At 40.7% G+C, this 13,174-nt stretch overlaps 1 long non-coding RNA gene across 1 annotated transcript; it reads left to right on the top strand.

The window, feature by feature from the left end:
- Positions 1-4,446: 4,446 nt before the first annotated feature.
- LOC129091935 (uncharacterized) lies at positions 4,447-6,477 on the top strand. The gene is made up of 3 exons (XR_008531249.1): positions 4,447-4,516; positions 4,924-4,962; positions 6,402-6,477. It is a non-coding gene; the product is annotated as an uncharacterized LOC129091935 (long non-coding RNA).
- The last annotated feature ends 6,697 nt before the right edge of the window (positions 6,478-13,174 follow it).

The raw sequence follows: 13,174 nt of genomic DNA, 5'->3' as shown, positions 1-13,174 counted from the left end.
AGTGTTTAAAAGTATACACAGTGCAGATGGAAAAGGAGCTGTTCTTTTCCTCCCCCCGTTAACATGTTTTAAAATAGCCCAGAACATTTATCAACCCGCTTGCTACACATACTTCTGTTGTATGCTGATTTTTTCTTTTATTTTCTTTCTTTTTCCCCCAAACAGAAACCTGTACAGTAAATGTCAATGTACATAACTTTTTGTCTTAAAAAAAGCAAAAGATCACTGTAAGTCTTTTGACAATTCTATTGTAGTTTTATCTAAAAAAGGAAAAAAATATGTAAAAAAATATGTAATTTTTGTTTTTCTCGATTGCTTGTCCAAAAAAAAAGGAAGAAAAAAAAAACTCCAGCCCAGGATATTTTTTGTAAAACACTGTATAGGTTTGGATACAGTTTGCAGGGAGGCTTTATTGAGGGGTTCGCTTGGATAAGACGGAAACCACAACCCCGACTCTTTGGACCACCGCACCGCCAAAGAGGACTCCAGGTTGGTATTGGACTTTGCAGTGCATAGGTGATCGCAGACACCCGGTGACATCAGTGCTTCTCAGGTGCCGGTAAGCGCAAAACAAAAAAATCATCCTTAACGCTAACGGGGAAGCTGAAGCTTTACCATCACTGCTGGGATTAGCACAAAGAGGACCATATCAGTAACGCCCACGCTAATCCCGTCTGTTCAGTGTAGCTTCGGTGTCAAGTGTCACGCCTACTGTATGTCTTGGATTAAAAGAAAAGGATGATGAGTTTTGCTGCTTGCTTTTCCTGGTGTGTTCGAGCCCTAGATGTCAAGATAGCCAACGAGTGAGCGCTGGGCAGTTTTAGACGGCTACAAGAAAAATGTTTGAATATTGGTTTTGTGTACGTACCTGTGATTGTGCAACGCCTGAAGTGAATTTTCTGGTTCATTCGGAGGGCTAAACAAAAAAGGCGTTTGTTCTAGATACCCTTTGACCCCCCCACCCCCACCGTGGTCTGTTGAAGCGAAGTCCTGGTTGAAAGAGTTTGCGGTGCTTTTGTGTAAAAACGGAAAAAATGGTTTGAAGCTTTTGACGAGTTGTGCTGGTTCATGTGTGAATGCATACGTATGTGGTTGAACGTGAGTGTCTGTGTGTGTGTGTGTGTGTGCGTGTACAAGCGTGCATACACAGATTGGTTGTGTTTGTGTGTTGGAGAGAGACAGAATCCCTTCGTTTTTGGGTGTTAACCTTCCGCGCCTCCTGTGGAGGTTCTTAAAAGGCATCTCCCGGTGGTGGTGGTGGTGGTGGGCGGGGTCAGGAGACGACCCTTTATCCCGCCTCTGGCCCCCAAACCTTCCATCTTTATGGTCTGAAACTGGGCGACTGTTTGATTTCAGCGCAGAAGATGATATATATATATATACAGCTAAGTGTAAAGTGATGCTGAGGAGGCACCGTCTTCTTCGGAGCAGGCAGAGAGACGCAGAGACACAGGCTCTTTTTTCCAGCATCAGTTGCCCCAAATAAATGTACAGAGAACAGTTGTTTGTTTTTTGTTTTTTTTCCCCCTAAAAGGCATATTCTTCATTATTGGGGATTTTCTTATCACTTTATTTATATTTGCATATTTGTACCATGTGATTCTTTTTTTTTTTCTTTCTTTTTTTCTTTCTTTTTTTTTTTTTTTTAATAGCATTCATAGCAGGTAGGTCTCTTTTAACGAAATCTGCACCACTCTGTTTCAGAGCGACTCGTGTTTTGCTGTTTGGAAACATTTAACAAAGCAGGTCATTTAGATGTTTGTTTCTAAAAAATGTATTGAAAGGGTATTTTTGTATGTGTTTATCACTTCCTTTAAATGAGTCCGTACACCCATTAAACCCCTAAAAACTATTCCGGTGTCTGTTCTTTGTTGCTTTTGTTTTTACATTTGTTGATGCCACATGCAGGGGCGTAACTATAGACTGTGTCGGTGCATCGGGGGCCCATAGAGAAAATCTGTCAAAAGGTGTTCAGAATGCTCAGTGGAAATCACAAGCTACAGAGTGCCATCTACAGGCAGATTTGAAGTATGTGTTCATTTTAGCACTAACGCAAAAAAAAAAAAAAGGTTCCAGGGAATGCGCAACAAAAGTTCTCAAGCGGGGTTCCGTCCGAAAACTTTTAAGTCATAAGCAACCGGTACTGAGGTTAGCACAACAAGCGGATTGGCGTGCGGGTCAGTTGCACTTTGGATAATACAACGGCAGAGCTGATAGACCCACCTGCTACAAAACAAACAGAGACTTGTCAGTGTTGCTCCATCGTGTACGGTCTCTGTGAATGGAAATACCTGGAAAAAGCAAAGTCACATTTGACTGCATCACCCAGATGTCATCGCAGCCTAACTTCTCATCCCTAATGCTTTCAATTAGCCTTAAGACGCCAAAAGCACAACAGGACAAAATAAATACAGAAGTAATTTGCACTTATATTATAGAGATACAATTTTTAGAGAAGATAAGCAATAAAGAAGAATATTACAAGTACATAAAATAGAATAGACATTTTAAAAACGTAGCAAACAAAGGCGTATGAAAATAAATACATGAGTTTAAAAATGTGCTACATTTGGTTAACAAAGATTTTCTTCTAAGATCTGGCGGTTAATTCCAGTTGCATGCAGAACAACAGATAAATTTGACATAAAGCAAACTTAACATTTTTCTATAACTATAAGAGATGCTTTTTCGTTTTGAGACCTGTAGCCTTTTGGGTAAGTGTTTGTTCATTGTAATATTATGGTACTTATATTTTATAATGTCAATAGTTTACTAAAGATGCCAATGGCTAAGTGTGACTTCAGTCCCCAGCAGGATTGTGTCCATCTTTGACACTGGTACTTCTGGCGTATTAGCAGTTTGTCAGTGTGAATTCACAAGTGTTTATGTCAAAGTGACTTTTCTTGAACTTTTCTTTTACTGTTGAACCAGACTGGTTGCTTTTATAGTTGATAAAGATAATAGCCACAGGTATTTGTTGTTATTTAAATTATTTTTGGATAGTTAAAATATGTTTTCCAGTTAGGAAATGGTTTCTGAAAGTTAAATGTTTTATTTTATACTTTTCTTGTATACAAATCATGGCCAAAATGCACCATTTAAAAAAAAAACCTTAACCTTTTGAACAGAGCCAGGCTAGCTGTTTCCCTTTTTGCTATGCTAAGCTAACCAACTGCTTGCTCCAGCAACACGTTTAGCACACAAATAGAGCGGTAACAATCTTCTTATCAAGCTAACACTTAAAACAAAGCCATAGCGTAAGATAAGATAAGATAATCCTTTATTAGTCCCGCAGCGGGGACATTTGCAGGCTTACAGCAGCATAGAGTAAAGTGCACACAAGAGACATGGTAAAGAAAGACAAGATAAAAATAAAAAAAGTATTATAAATAAGCAATAAGAAACAGTAGAAAAACAACAATAACTGAAATATTATATTTACAGACAGAAAAACTATTATAACTATTATTGCACAGTGTAATGTATTGCACAGGTTTTTATTGTCATGTGTCATGTGGTCTGCTGGGAGCAGAGCTGGTTGTGCAGCCTGACAGCAGCAGGAAGGAAGGACCTGCGGTACCTCTCCTTCACACACCGGGGTGAAGCAGCCGGTGGTGAAGGAGCTGCACAGAGCTGCCAGGGTGTCCTGCATGGGGTGGGAGGTGTTGTTCATCAGGGATGACAGCTTGGCCATCATCCTCCTGTCTCCCACCACCTCCACCGTATCCAGTGGACACCCCAGCACACTGCTGGCCTTCCTGACAAGCTTGTTCAGTCTCTTCTTGTCGGCTGCTGAGATGCTGCTGCTCCAGCAGACCACTGCATAAAAGATGGCTGATGCCACCACAGAGTTGCTCCCTGCACTCCTGAGGACCTCAGTCTCCTCAGCAGATACAGTCTGCTCTGACCCTTTTTAAAGGGCCTTTGAATGATTAGTCCAGTCCAGTTTATTGTTCAGGCCTATGTATATTATTTTAAACTACATGGGTACTTCAAAGAGCTTTAATCAAAACAGATAGTTAGCTCTGTAACTCTGGTGTAATATTACAACACTAGCAGTACTAGTGGGGTGACATGCAGCAGGTCTGCAGTAGCTTAGTTAGCTCACTGCTAACAGTTCCACTCATTAACCTACTGTTTTACATTAGTTTTTATCTTTTTTTTTTCTAACTCAAGGCTTATTGTCACTGTGCCTTTCCCTTTATTATTTACTCTCTTATTATTATTTATCTCAGAAGTGTGACCCACCAGTGAGCTCGTAAACACTTCTCTCTCTCTCTCTCTCTCTCTCTCTCTCTCTCTCTCTCTCGCTCTCTGTCTATGTCTCTCTGCCGTGAGTCATGCGGCCCTCTCATTGGTCGGTTCAGGCTGAGGGGGCGGTGACGGAGGGGAATTCCCCTCCGCTGCTCTGCTGTAACAAATGTTACTTTTCCTGTCCACTGTCACTCACTCAGCTCGGTGTTCTCCAAGAGAAGATAACCTGTGAGACCGCTGAGAGTGTTGTACATCATGGATGGTGAGTAGCAACAACTTTATTACTGTATAATAATAAATAATAATAATAATAATATTGGTAACTGGTGAGATGAGAGGTTAAGACAGAATGTGATAAATACTAATAATCATGTGACTTAAGTGTTGTGTATACTAATACATAAGACCGAATGTACCATAGCAACAAGTGCTTGGTTTTTAAATGAAATACTATTTTGGCCTGTTTATCGTAAGTCCGCTCAACAACGCAGTGAAACTTCCTCCTTGTTGCAATGATTGACACTGTCATAAGTGTCAGTACAGCTTTAGCAGAACTGAATAGGCTTATGTTGTGACATACATACTATTATTCCGTCATGTTATCACAATTACATTCAGTGTGCTCTTGCTAATTATCTTCCTACATGTCACTTTTTTTTTTTTTTTCAGTTCTTATTTCCTCCATGCTGGGGGACGATCCACAGCTGAGTAAGTGCATTTTAATACCCACCTGTGTTCAAATGAACATGCCTGTATCTATAAGTGCCAAACAATCTCTGAACGCACAGAACGGCCTCTTTCACTTCCTCATTGTGTTTTATTGTTAAGCATGTTTTTTTGGTTTTTAAGTGGTGTGAGGTTCCTGTAGTCCTCGTCTTGTATAGGAGTTAATATATGGTACGTTTCTGTGCGCGTCGTCGGTCAAAGAGGCTGCAAAAACGAGGAAGGCAGGCCGCCCTTTTTTTTTTTTTTTTTTTTGGCAAACGCATATTTGTCAATTAAGTCAGAACAGGACTTGTTTCGGTCCGGCCTACGTAACTACTTGTGTGTGGCTGTCATGTTCACAAAAACACATTTTAGTGTTGTTCAATCAGATTTAAACACTTCACCAAAAAAAGCAGACACTTCCCGGATCACTTTTAGTTCCTCTCTCACACAGGCATCAGGTTTGTGTTCCACGCAAAAGGGTCAAACTCTTTGAAAGCCGAATAGACTTTTTTTTTTTTTTTTTTTTTTAGCAAATCTTATTTAATGCTTTGCAGTTAAAAGAAGCATCGGGCTACATTTAAGCTTTAAGCTCGACGTTGTGTCAACTGTATGTCAGCAATTTGTCTGAAAACGTTTCCTTACCAACACAATGCTTCCCCATTTCTAACCAGAGATGTGCACTAACTGCTAAATCACCAAAATCTATGTTTGTTGGATTGGTTCAATAATCTGATAAACATGGATTTGGTGGTTTGCAACCAATCAACAAATGTTTATGAATTCTTAATAGTCTGAAAGAGTCAATAACATTTCCATTCAGTGTTGTTTTTCCCCATCCATCCAAAAGATGCACTTATGCACTAAGAATCCCTCCATAGAGTTAGGTCATTTTGTAAAAAGAAAAAAAGAACAAGTTTAATGAAATCTTAAGTAAAGAGGTACAAATTAAACACCAAAGTATGGTTTCCATTTTGTACTACATGGTCATTTGCAAGTGGCTTCATCATTTTAAGTTTTGATTGTAAAAGTACATTTTATTTCATTGTTCTTTTAAATCACTTTCATTAAAACCTTTAGGCATATCTCAAAAATGCCCGAGAACCAATAAAACATATGCTTCAGGATATTGTGCTGGTCATTTTCTCACAATTTTCTGACATTTTATAGCACCCACATTTTTTTACAAGAGTAAAAGTCAAAATGTCAGCTTTATGACCAGTGTTGACTTAAATATCTAGACTTCTTCAAATTCACCACCTCCTGGGTTATAACATGTATAAACACGTTCAAAAAAAAAAGTATACCTTAACTTCACTATTTGATCCTATAACTAAAAAATAGAAAGTATAAGGTATTCATGGTTTTGGTTAATCTGAATCAATCTTCTGCCTTCCATTTACCTTTTTTTCCCCCATCATTTCCCGGGGCTTTCTCTGCAGTGGCTGAGCCGGGCGTCCAGATCTACGAGCAGCCCAAGCAGAGGGGGATGCGCTTCAGGTACAAGTGTGAGGGTCGCCGTCGGGAGCATCCCCCGGGAGAGAAGAGCTCCGACAACAACCGGTCCTACCCCAGTCTGCAGGTTGGTTGGCGGAACTTAAAGACCAAAAGCGTGTTGTGTTTGTACATAACCTGCACATTTCTCTCTCCTTCACACCAGTTTCCCTAAATAAATGGTCCTCTACCTCCTACCACAGATCCTGAATTATTGCGGCAAAGGCAAAGTGCGCGTCTACTTGGTGACGAAAGAACGAGCCGACAGACCGCATCCGCACGACCTGGTGGGGAAGGACTGCAAGGAAGGGTTCTACGAGGCAGAGTTCGGCCCGGACCGCAGGGGTGATCGCGTGAGTTCTCCACCCACACTAGCACCACAGCACCTGCGGTGTCGCTACATTGACCTCACTGTCAATGTCGTCATCAGGGCCCTTACAGTCACGGTCTTAATCAGTATGCTGTCATTCAAATACTGTCTCTGTTGCACACACACACACACACACACACACGCACACACGCACACATCACAATAAGTTTGCTCTCTATTAACAGTATTTTGTGTTTCACTTATCGGCTTCAAAGGCGTTGAGTGTAAATCAGTGACCTCTCGGATACAGAGACAGACACACACACACACACATACACACACACACACACAAAGCACATTAGTCAAACCAGGTCTGTGATGAGGGTGGCAGTGTGTGATTGTGTGTGTGTGTGTGTGTGTGTGTGTGTGTGTGTGTGTGTGTGTGTGTGTGTGTGTGTGTGTGTGTGTGTGTGTGTGTGTGTGTGTGTGTGTGTGTGTGAAAGAGTGCATGTGTATGAGAGCTTGAACAGCCATTATCTTGAGGTGTTTTCTAACTGCAAAATCCTTCAGACTATATGTGTTCAGACAAATTTCAGTCTTCATGCAGATACATTGGAATTGCTTTGCAGATTTGTTCAAACACCATGGGGTTCAGGCAGATGGTTATTGAGGTTGTGACCGTTTGACTCTTCACACGAATCATGTGTACGACCACATTCTTTTTTTTTTTACACAACATACTAATCAGTAACTGTATGTTTGGTTTATTCATTCCTTTCAGCTTGTCACTGTTGTTGCACTGTAAGAGCTTCAACATTTTTTTCTACATGTCTGTGTTGTGTTATCATTTAAGGCAGTTTCCAGAACCTGGGATCCAGCATGTGAGGGAGAGAAGGAAAGATACCCAGAGGAGCACCCAGGATCAACCCTTCACGGTGAGTCTCCTGCTTTCACGCCGCTTTTTCAATCAGACACATGTGCTAAAACCTGATGATACTTGCTGGAGCATGCACATCAAAGAGCCATAATGCCTTACTATTGTCAACATGTGGGTAAACTGTGAAGAGCACCCAATGTGTATACAATCCATAGTATTTAGCAAATAGTCCCCAACAAATGCACTATAATATTTATTATGCTATATTTTATTTGAAAGCTACAGTGTTCTCTATTTTTAGAAGCCTTTAAACATGGCAGCTATATATTTTTGGTCCAGTTTTAAATGATCTTCAGTGTATCCAATTGCCTAAATGGAAATGAGAAAAGTTGGTTTGGTCCGTGATCTTTAACAAAATTAAAGGTGTAAGCATCGTATATATTTTATCAAACTGCTGTTTTCTATATTCTCATGAATACGGCACAGAATGTGAATATCTTGGCCAAAAAGGGACATCATTTTCTTTGTAACCTGCTTGATTTTGTTTTGCTGCACCTAAGTAGAGTACTAATCCAATCATGTTGAGAATGGGTTGAGCATTTTGATATTTATGAAACAACAACACAGAGGCACTGTAGTCCGACAGGATAGCAAATTGTAATCCTTCCACCTTAACAAAGGCAGTGCAGAAGCTCCTTCTAATTTTCAATAACACTTAGGAAGACTTTGCAGCTAAAGGGTTTTTACAGTCTAGTGTCATGAATGTTTTGTCTACAACAATATAAAAATGTCATTAGATACCACTTCCTCTTGAATTTTAAGCTTTAAGGGTCTTATGAAAGAGGGTAGCTAACAAGTACAATGAGACTATAAAATTTTAATCTAACAGAATTAGTACGCTCTCCGGAAAGGAAAACAACCGCTACAACAAAATGCCTGTAGCTAGCTAAGAACATTAGATTTCAGCACGTCAAAGGATAATTTTGGGCACGCCATGGTCAACTCAATGGGGTGCATGATGATAGCTAAACTAGATGGTAGGACAAGTATGTAAGCCAACGTAGCTAGCTACAGTTGCAAACACAACACAGCGCTTCTGATGTAGCCACATTCCACTCCGGCGACACATGTCCACAGTTCATTAATATATGATTCATACGCTAGTATAAGCAGTGGACAAAGCAAAGGAGCAGTCATTGTATTTGAACAGCTTCTGCTCTCTTTGCTGTTGGTTACTGTTACTGTTACTGCAGTTGGTTACTACTGTTGTTTATGCAGCGTTTTTTCTTTTTCTCCTGGAGTCGCCACTGTTAACCAGGTTCAAAACAGTTCAAAAAGAATTGTTTTTAGCAACGCTTATTGACACCAGTTCGTCAGGCATGCGGGAGGATTTTCCTTGCATCGACTCAGAAAATCGTCTCTCTTGCCACCGCACCGTGTGCAGCCGTGCCATTTCCCTCCCCTGCGCTTTCATTCTTGCGGAGTCCTCCAGGCGCAGACAGGCAAAGCGCTTCGTCGTACAAACAGGCGCTGGAGCCTACTTCCCCATTCTATCATCACAGTTAACAATTCAGCGCGGCAGGATGCCACGTGAGGGCTGGGAATGCAGATTCATTAAAAAGGCGTGAGGGCGGGGCCAGAGGGGGTCTCAAGCTCAGAGATGACGATAACAGTAGGTTTATGGTGCTTTACGGGTCTGTTAAAAGCATGGAGGGATTGGAGGGGTTTATGAGTGGTTTGATTTAGACATACAGTATATTCAGTTTAATTCAATTCAGTTTATTTTAGCATCGAATCACAATTATAAATTTGCCTCAGAGGGCTTCTCAATCTTAGCCATGCGACATCCTCTGTCCTTCCTCTGCACCAAGTAACAGAAAAACTCCCTAAAAACTCCCTTTAACAGGGAGAAAAAAGGAAGAAACCTCTGGGAGAAACGACAGAGGAGGGATCCTTCTCCCAGGATGGACAGAATGCAATGATGTCATGTGTACAGAACAAGAGCAGCATAACAGAGAGATACAACACATTCAATGCATATGACATAAATGATCTGCAGTAATAAGTATATGCTTGGAGTGTTTGGGCTTCGTTGTTCGCATGTTTATTTCTTGTGTGGGCAACGAAATGGTGATCGAAACAGTTTAGAGTGCTATCTAGTAATCATATTAATATTTGATGCGATTGGTTATTTGTTCCAATGCCTGATTTATTACTGTCTGTGTTTGCAAAGAGTTTTATACCTGATGCTTATTCTTCTACTTTAAACCAGAAGCCCAAGCTGTGCATCCGGGAGTCCTATAGGCTTGCGCAAGCAAGGTTTATGGGACAAAGCTAACCCTAAATGAACTACCTTTAGGGCTATTTATCAACTAGATTGTTTCGGGTGTGAGCTGCTTCCTTTTTGCGATATCGGCCGTAGAGATGTTCCGCCCACTCACAAATAGAATTATGATAGAAAGAAATTAGTCTCCACATGAAACTGCCTCTAATAAAGCGTGTAGATTGATCTTGATACCTGGAAAATATGTGTGAACTGTCCCTTGAACAAAAAATATATAGCACCTGGCTCAAAGGATATAAACCACTAACTCCCAGGTGACATTTTTAGTGACGTTCTGTCTACTGAGCTTTTTTACCATATATGACACCTGTCTCATCTTCTACCTGTTTGTTAGTATTATTTTACAGTATAGGAGATCATTTTAGGTCACAGAAGTGAAGGTTTGAAACACACTTGGTCCTCCAAGATTTTAATGAATTTGAATTAATGTAACCGGTCAGACACCACGGACTCGTTAAATGTGTTTATCGCTACAGGCTGCAACATGGCAGCTGGGTGTCTTTTTTTCTTCTTTTGCCTGCTTACCTTCCCCTCTCTTCAGCTCACTTCCTGCTGTGAAATCCTAGCTGCTTCCTGCAGTCAGGGGCAGGCTCCCACCTCCCCAATAATACACACACACACACACACACAGACAAACACCATACCCAAGTGAAATGTCTGGGGGCCATCAAGGTAGTCGAGTGATAGCGGCAGACCTTATGCAGTCACTGTAGTAGAAAGCTCACCTCACCTTGTTGCCACACACAAACTAACTTCTGTGTGTATGGTAACACGCCGTAATGTCGGTCTGCATTACTATGTGTTCTCATTTTGCTTTGAGGTTGCACACCTGGTACATCTTTTGCACATGGGTGATGGTGTTTTCAAGTTACAGGTGTGGCCACATTAGTTGTTTTATATCATCAGACAGAGGCTCAAAAAAGGGTGGAATTATATTAAAACGATGTCTTTCACAAGAAAATCCCCATTGATATGATGTTTTGTGATGTTTAGTTTGATCTTCTCATTATCTTTGCGATCACTAGTTGAGCTTTTCTACAGGAGCACAAAAGTAAAACATGCGTGGAACATATCTGTACAAGCTGAAACTCTTCTGTTTCAGCTGTCACTTTGCAGTAACAAGGATGAAGTAGTTATTTTTTCTGAGCATAATCAGCGTAGACAAATGGGATCCTGTGCAGTGATGCCAAGTAATATTGGCAGAGGCTTGATGATTTCCAAGTTCCATAAACGCAATGCCATCTGCCCCAAAGAGGACGTGACATTCCTCTGCTTGTTTAGCTGAAGAAGAGGACATTTTTTACATTGCCTTTTTTTACTTTTATTTTATTTGCCATTGTCAAACAATTGCACTATGTTTGTACCGCCTCTGGCATGTCTGTGCCTTAAAGCAATTTCCTTCTATTTGCTGGGAAGCAACACAGATCTCGTAGTGGAAACTGGCCTGTCTGCGACGCCGCTAAACAAGGTAATAGTTTTATAGTTTAGTCTTATATATATATATATATATATATATATAAGTGTATCAGTGTTTCTACTGAATACATGATTCTTGAGCCATTGCCTAAGCCTCAGAAAAGATGCACAGACTGCGATGTGTGAAGCTCGGTGAATGGGGGACACAGTGGAGACAATTGTTTGTGGTAGTGAGGCCTTGGCACCTGCCTCCCCTTTTTCTCACTTCTCACTGCTACGCTCCCACATTTGCACTAACCTGCCTCTACCCCCATCTGCCCACCTGCCCACCTGCCCACACCCGATCCTCCAGCCACTGTCCCCCGCCAGCACCGCGCGAATGACCTTGTCCTCTTTGCAGCTGCAGCAACCGCGCGCAGACAGGACGGCCAGGTGAATGTTGGCCCAGTTGTCTTCCACCACACACACACAAACACACAAACACACAGACACATTCACTAGCCGCTTACTTTTACTCCCGGCCCGCGGCTCTCGCTGTTCTCTCCTTCGGTTTCTCAGTTGGTGTTTTTTTTCAAGTACTCCACAACACATAAACCTGACATCACACATAGCGGAAGTAGAGAGCTGGAGCTGCCGCCTTGTTGTTTCAGAGAGTTCTGATGTTGATTTTCACAGTTCATCTGGTTGTTGTTGTTGTTATGTTGCTGTTGTTGTTGTTATTGTTCAAGACACTGTGACACTTCTCTGTTTCAGTTACATACATAGTAGTATGTATATATATATATATGCATATGTAGTATGTCCCATATAGTATAAGGCAATATGCCTGAAGTGAATCAAAATGAATCAGGTTTTTTTATATATTTTCCAAGAAACTGAGCACCTGTTGAAATCCGCTATAACAATTTGTGAAATTGGAAATAATGGATAGTAATTGGTTATTTAACAGTAACAAAAGATGAGAGCCACACCTAAACATGCTGTTGTATTGAAAACTAGAAAATTAGTGAACTTAGCTGTAGAGAGATCATCCGTTTTAAAGTGCTGTCATGAATTATATGATAAGTTGACCTTGTGGGCCATATGTTTGTTATAAAATGATGTTGTTGTTGATCCAATGTAGCTTTGTGCATCAAGAAGAACTATGAACTGAAGGTTTATTACAATGTGTAGTAGAATGGCAGTAAATTAAACTTGAACCTTGCTAATGATATGGTAAATAAGGTGATACTTGTATTGGTTTTATATTCATTTATTGTAAATAGAAATGATGTACAAGTTATATCGTGTTTACATCTGTTTGTAAACCAGCACAATGCGTACTCTAAGTGGAACCCCTATATTCAGTATGGTTCTATTTAGCCTCAAGTTCACACAGTTTGGATAGCTTTGTCTGGTTGTACATGCGGTTTGTTGCTATATTGAAGTGTATAGCAGCCCCCCCCTGTTTCAGTGTTTATGCTAAAGCTAAGCTACTTGTCTTCTGGTTTTGCAACATTGATGCTGAAGAAGATTTGGGGAAGCTAAAATTGGAGAGTCGATGCAAGAGTTTCCTTTTTTTAATATGTTTGTTAAAATCTTTGTACTGGGATCGTATTCCCCACTGAAAGAGGGATTTGAAACAAATCATTTGTATTTGATTGACTGCCAAAAGTGGGAGGCTCAGAACAAATAGCACGACACGGAGCTGCAGGACTTGTTGGCTCCACACACACCTATTGTCCTTAAACTTGCAGATTGATTGATGGATGGATGTCATGATACTATTGGTGGA

The sequence above is a fragment of the Anoplopoma fimbria genome, chromosome 6 (genome assembly GCF_027596085.1).
Source record: "Anoplopoma fimbria isolate UVic2021 breed Golden Eagle Sablefish chromosome 6, Afim_UVic_2022, whole genome shotgun sequence".
NCBI lineage: Eukaryota > Metazoa > Chordata > Actinopteri > Perciformes > Anoplopomatidae > Anoplopoma > Anoplopoma fimbria.
This window is presented reverse-complemented; position numbering and strand designations above follow the sequence as displayed.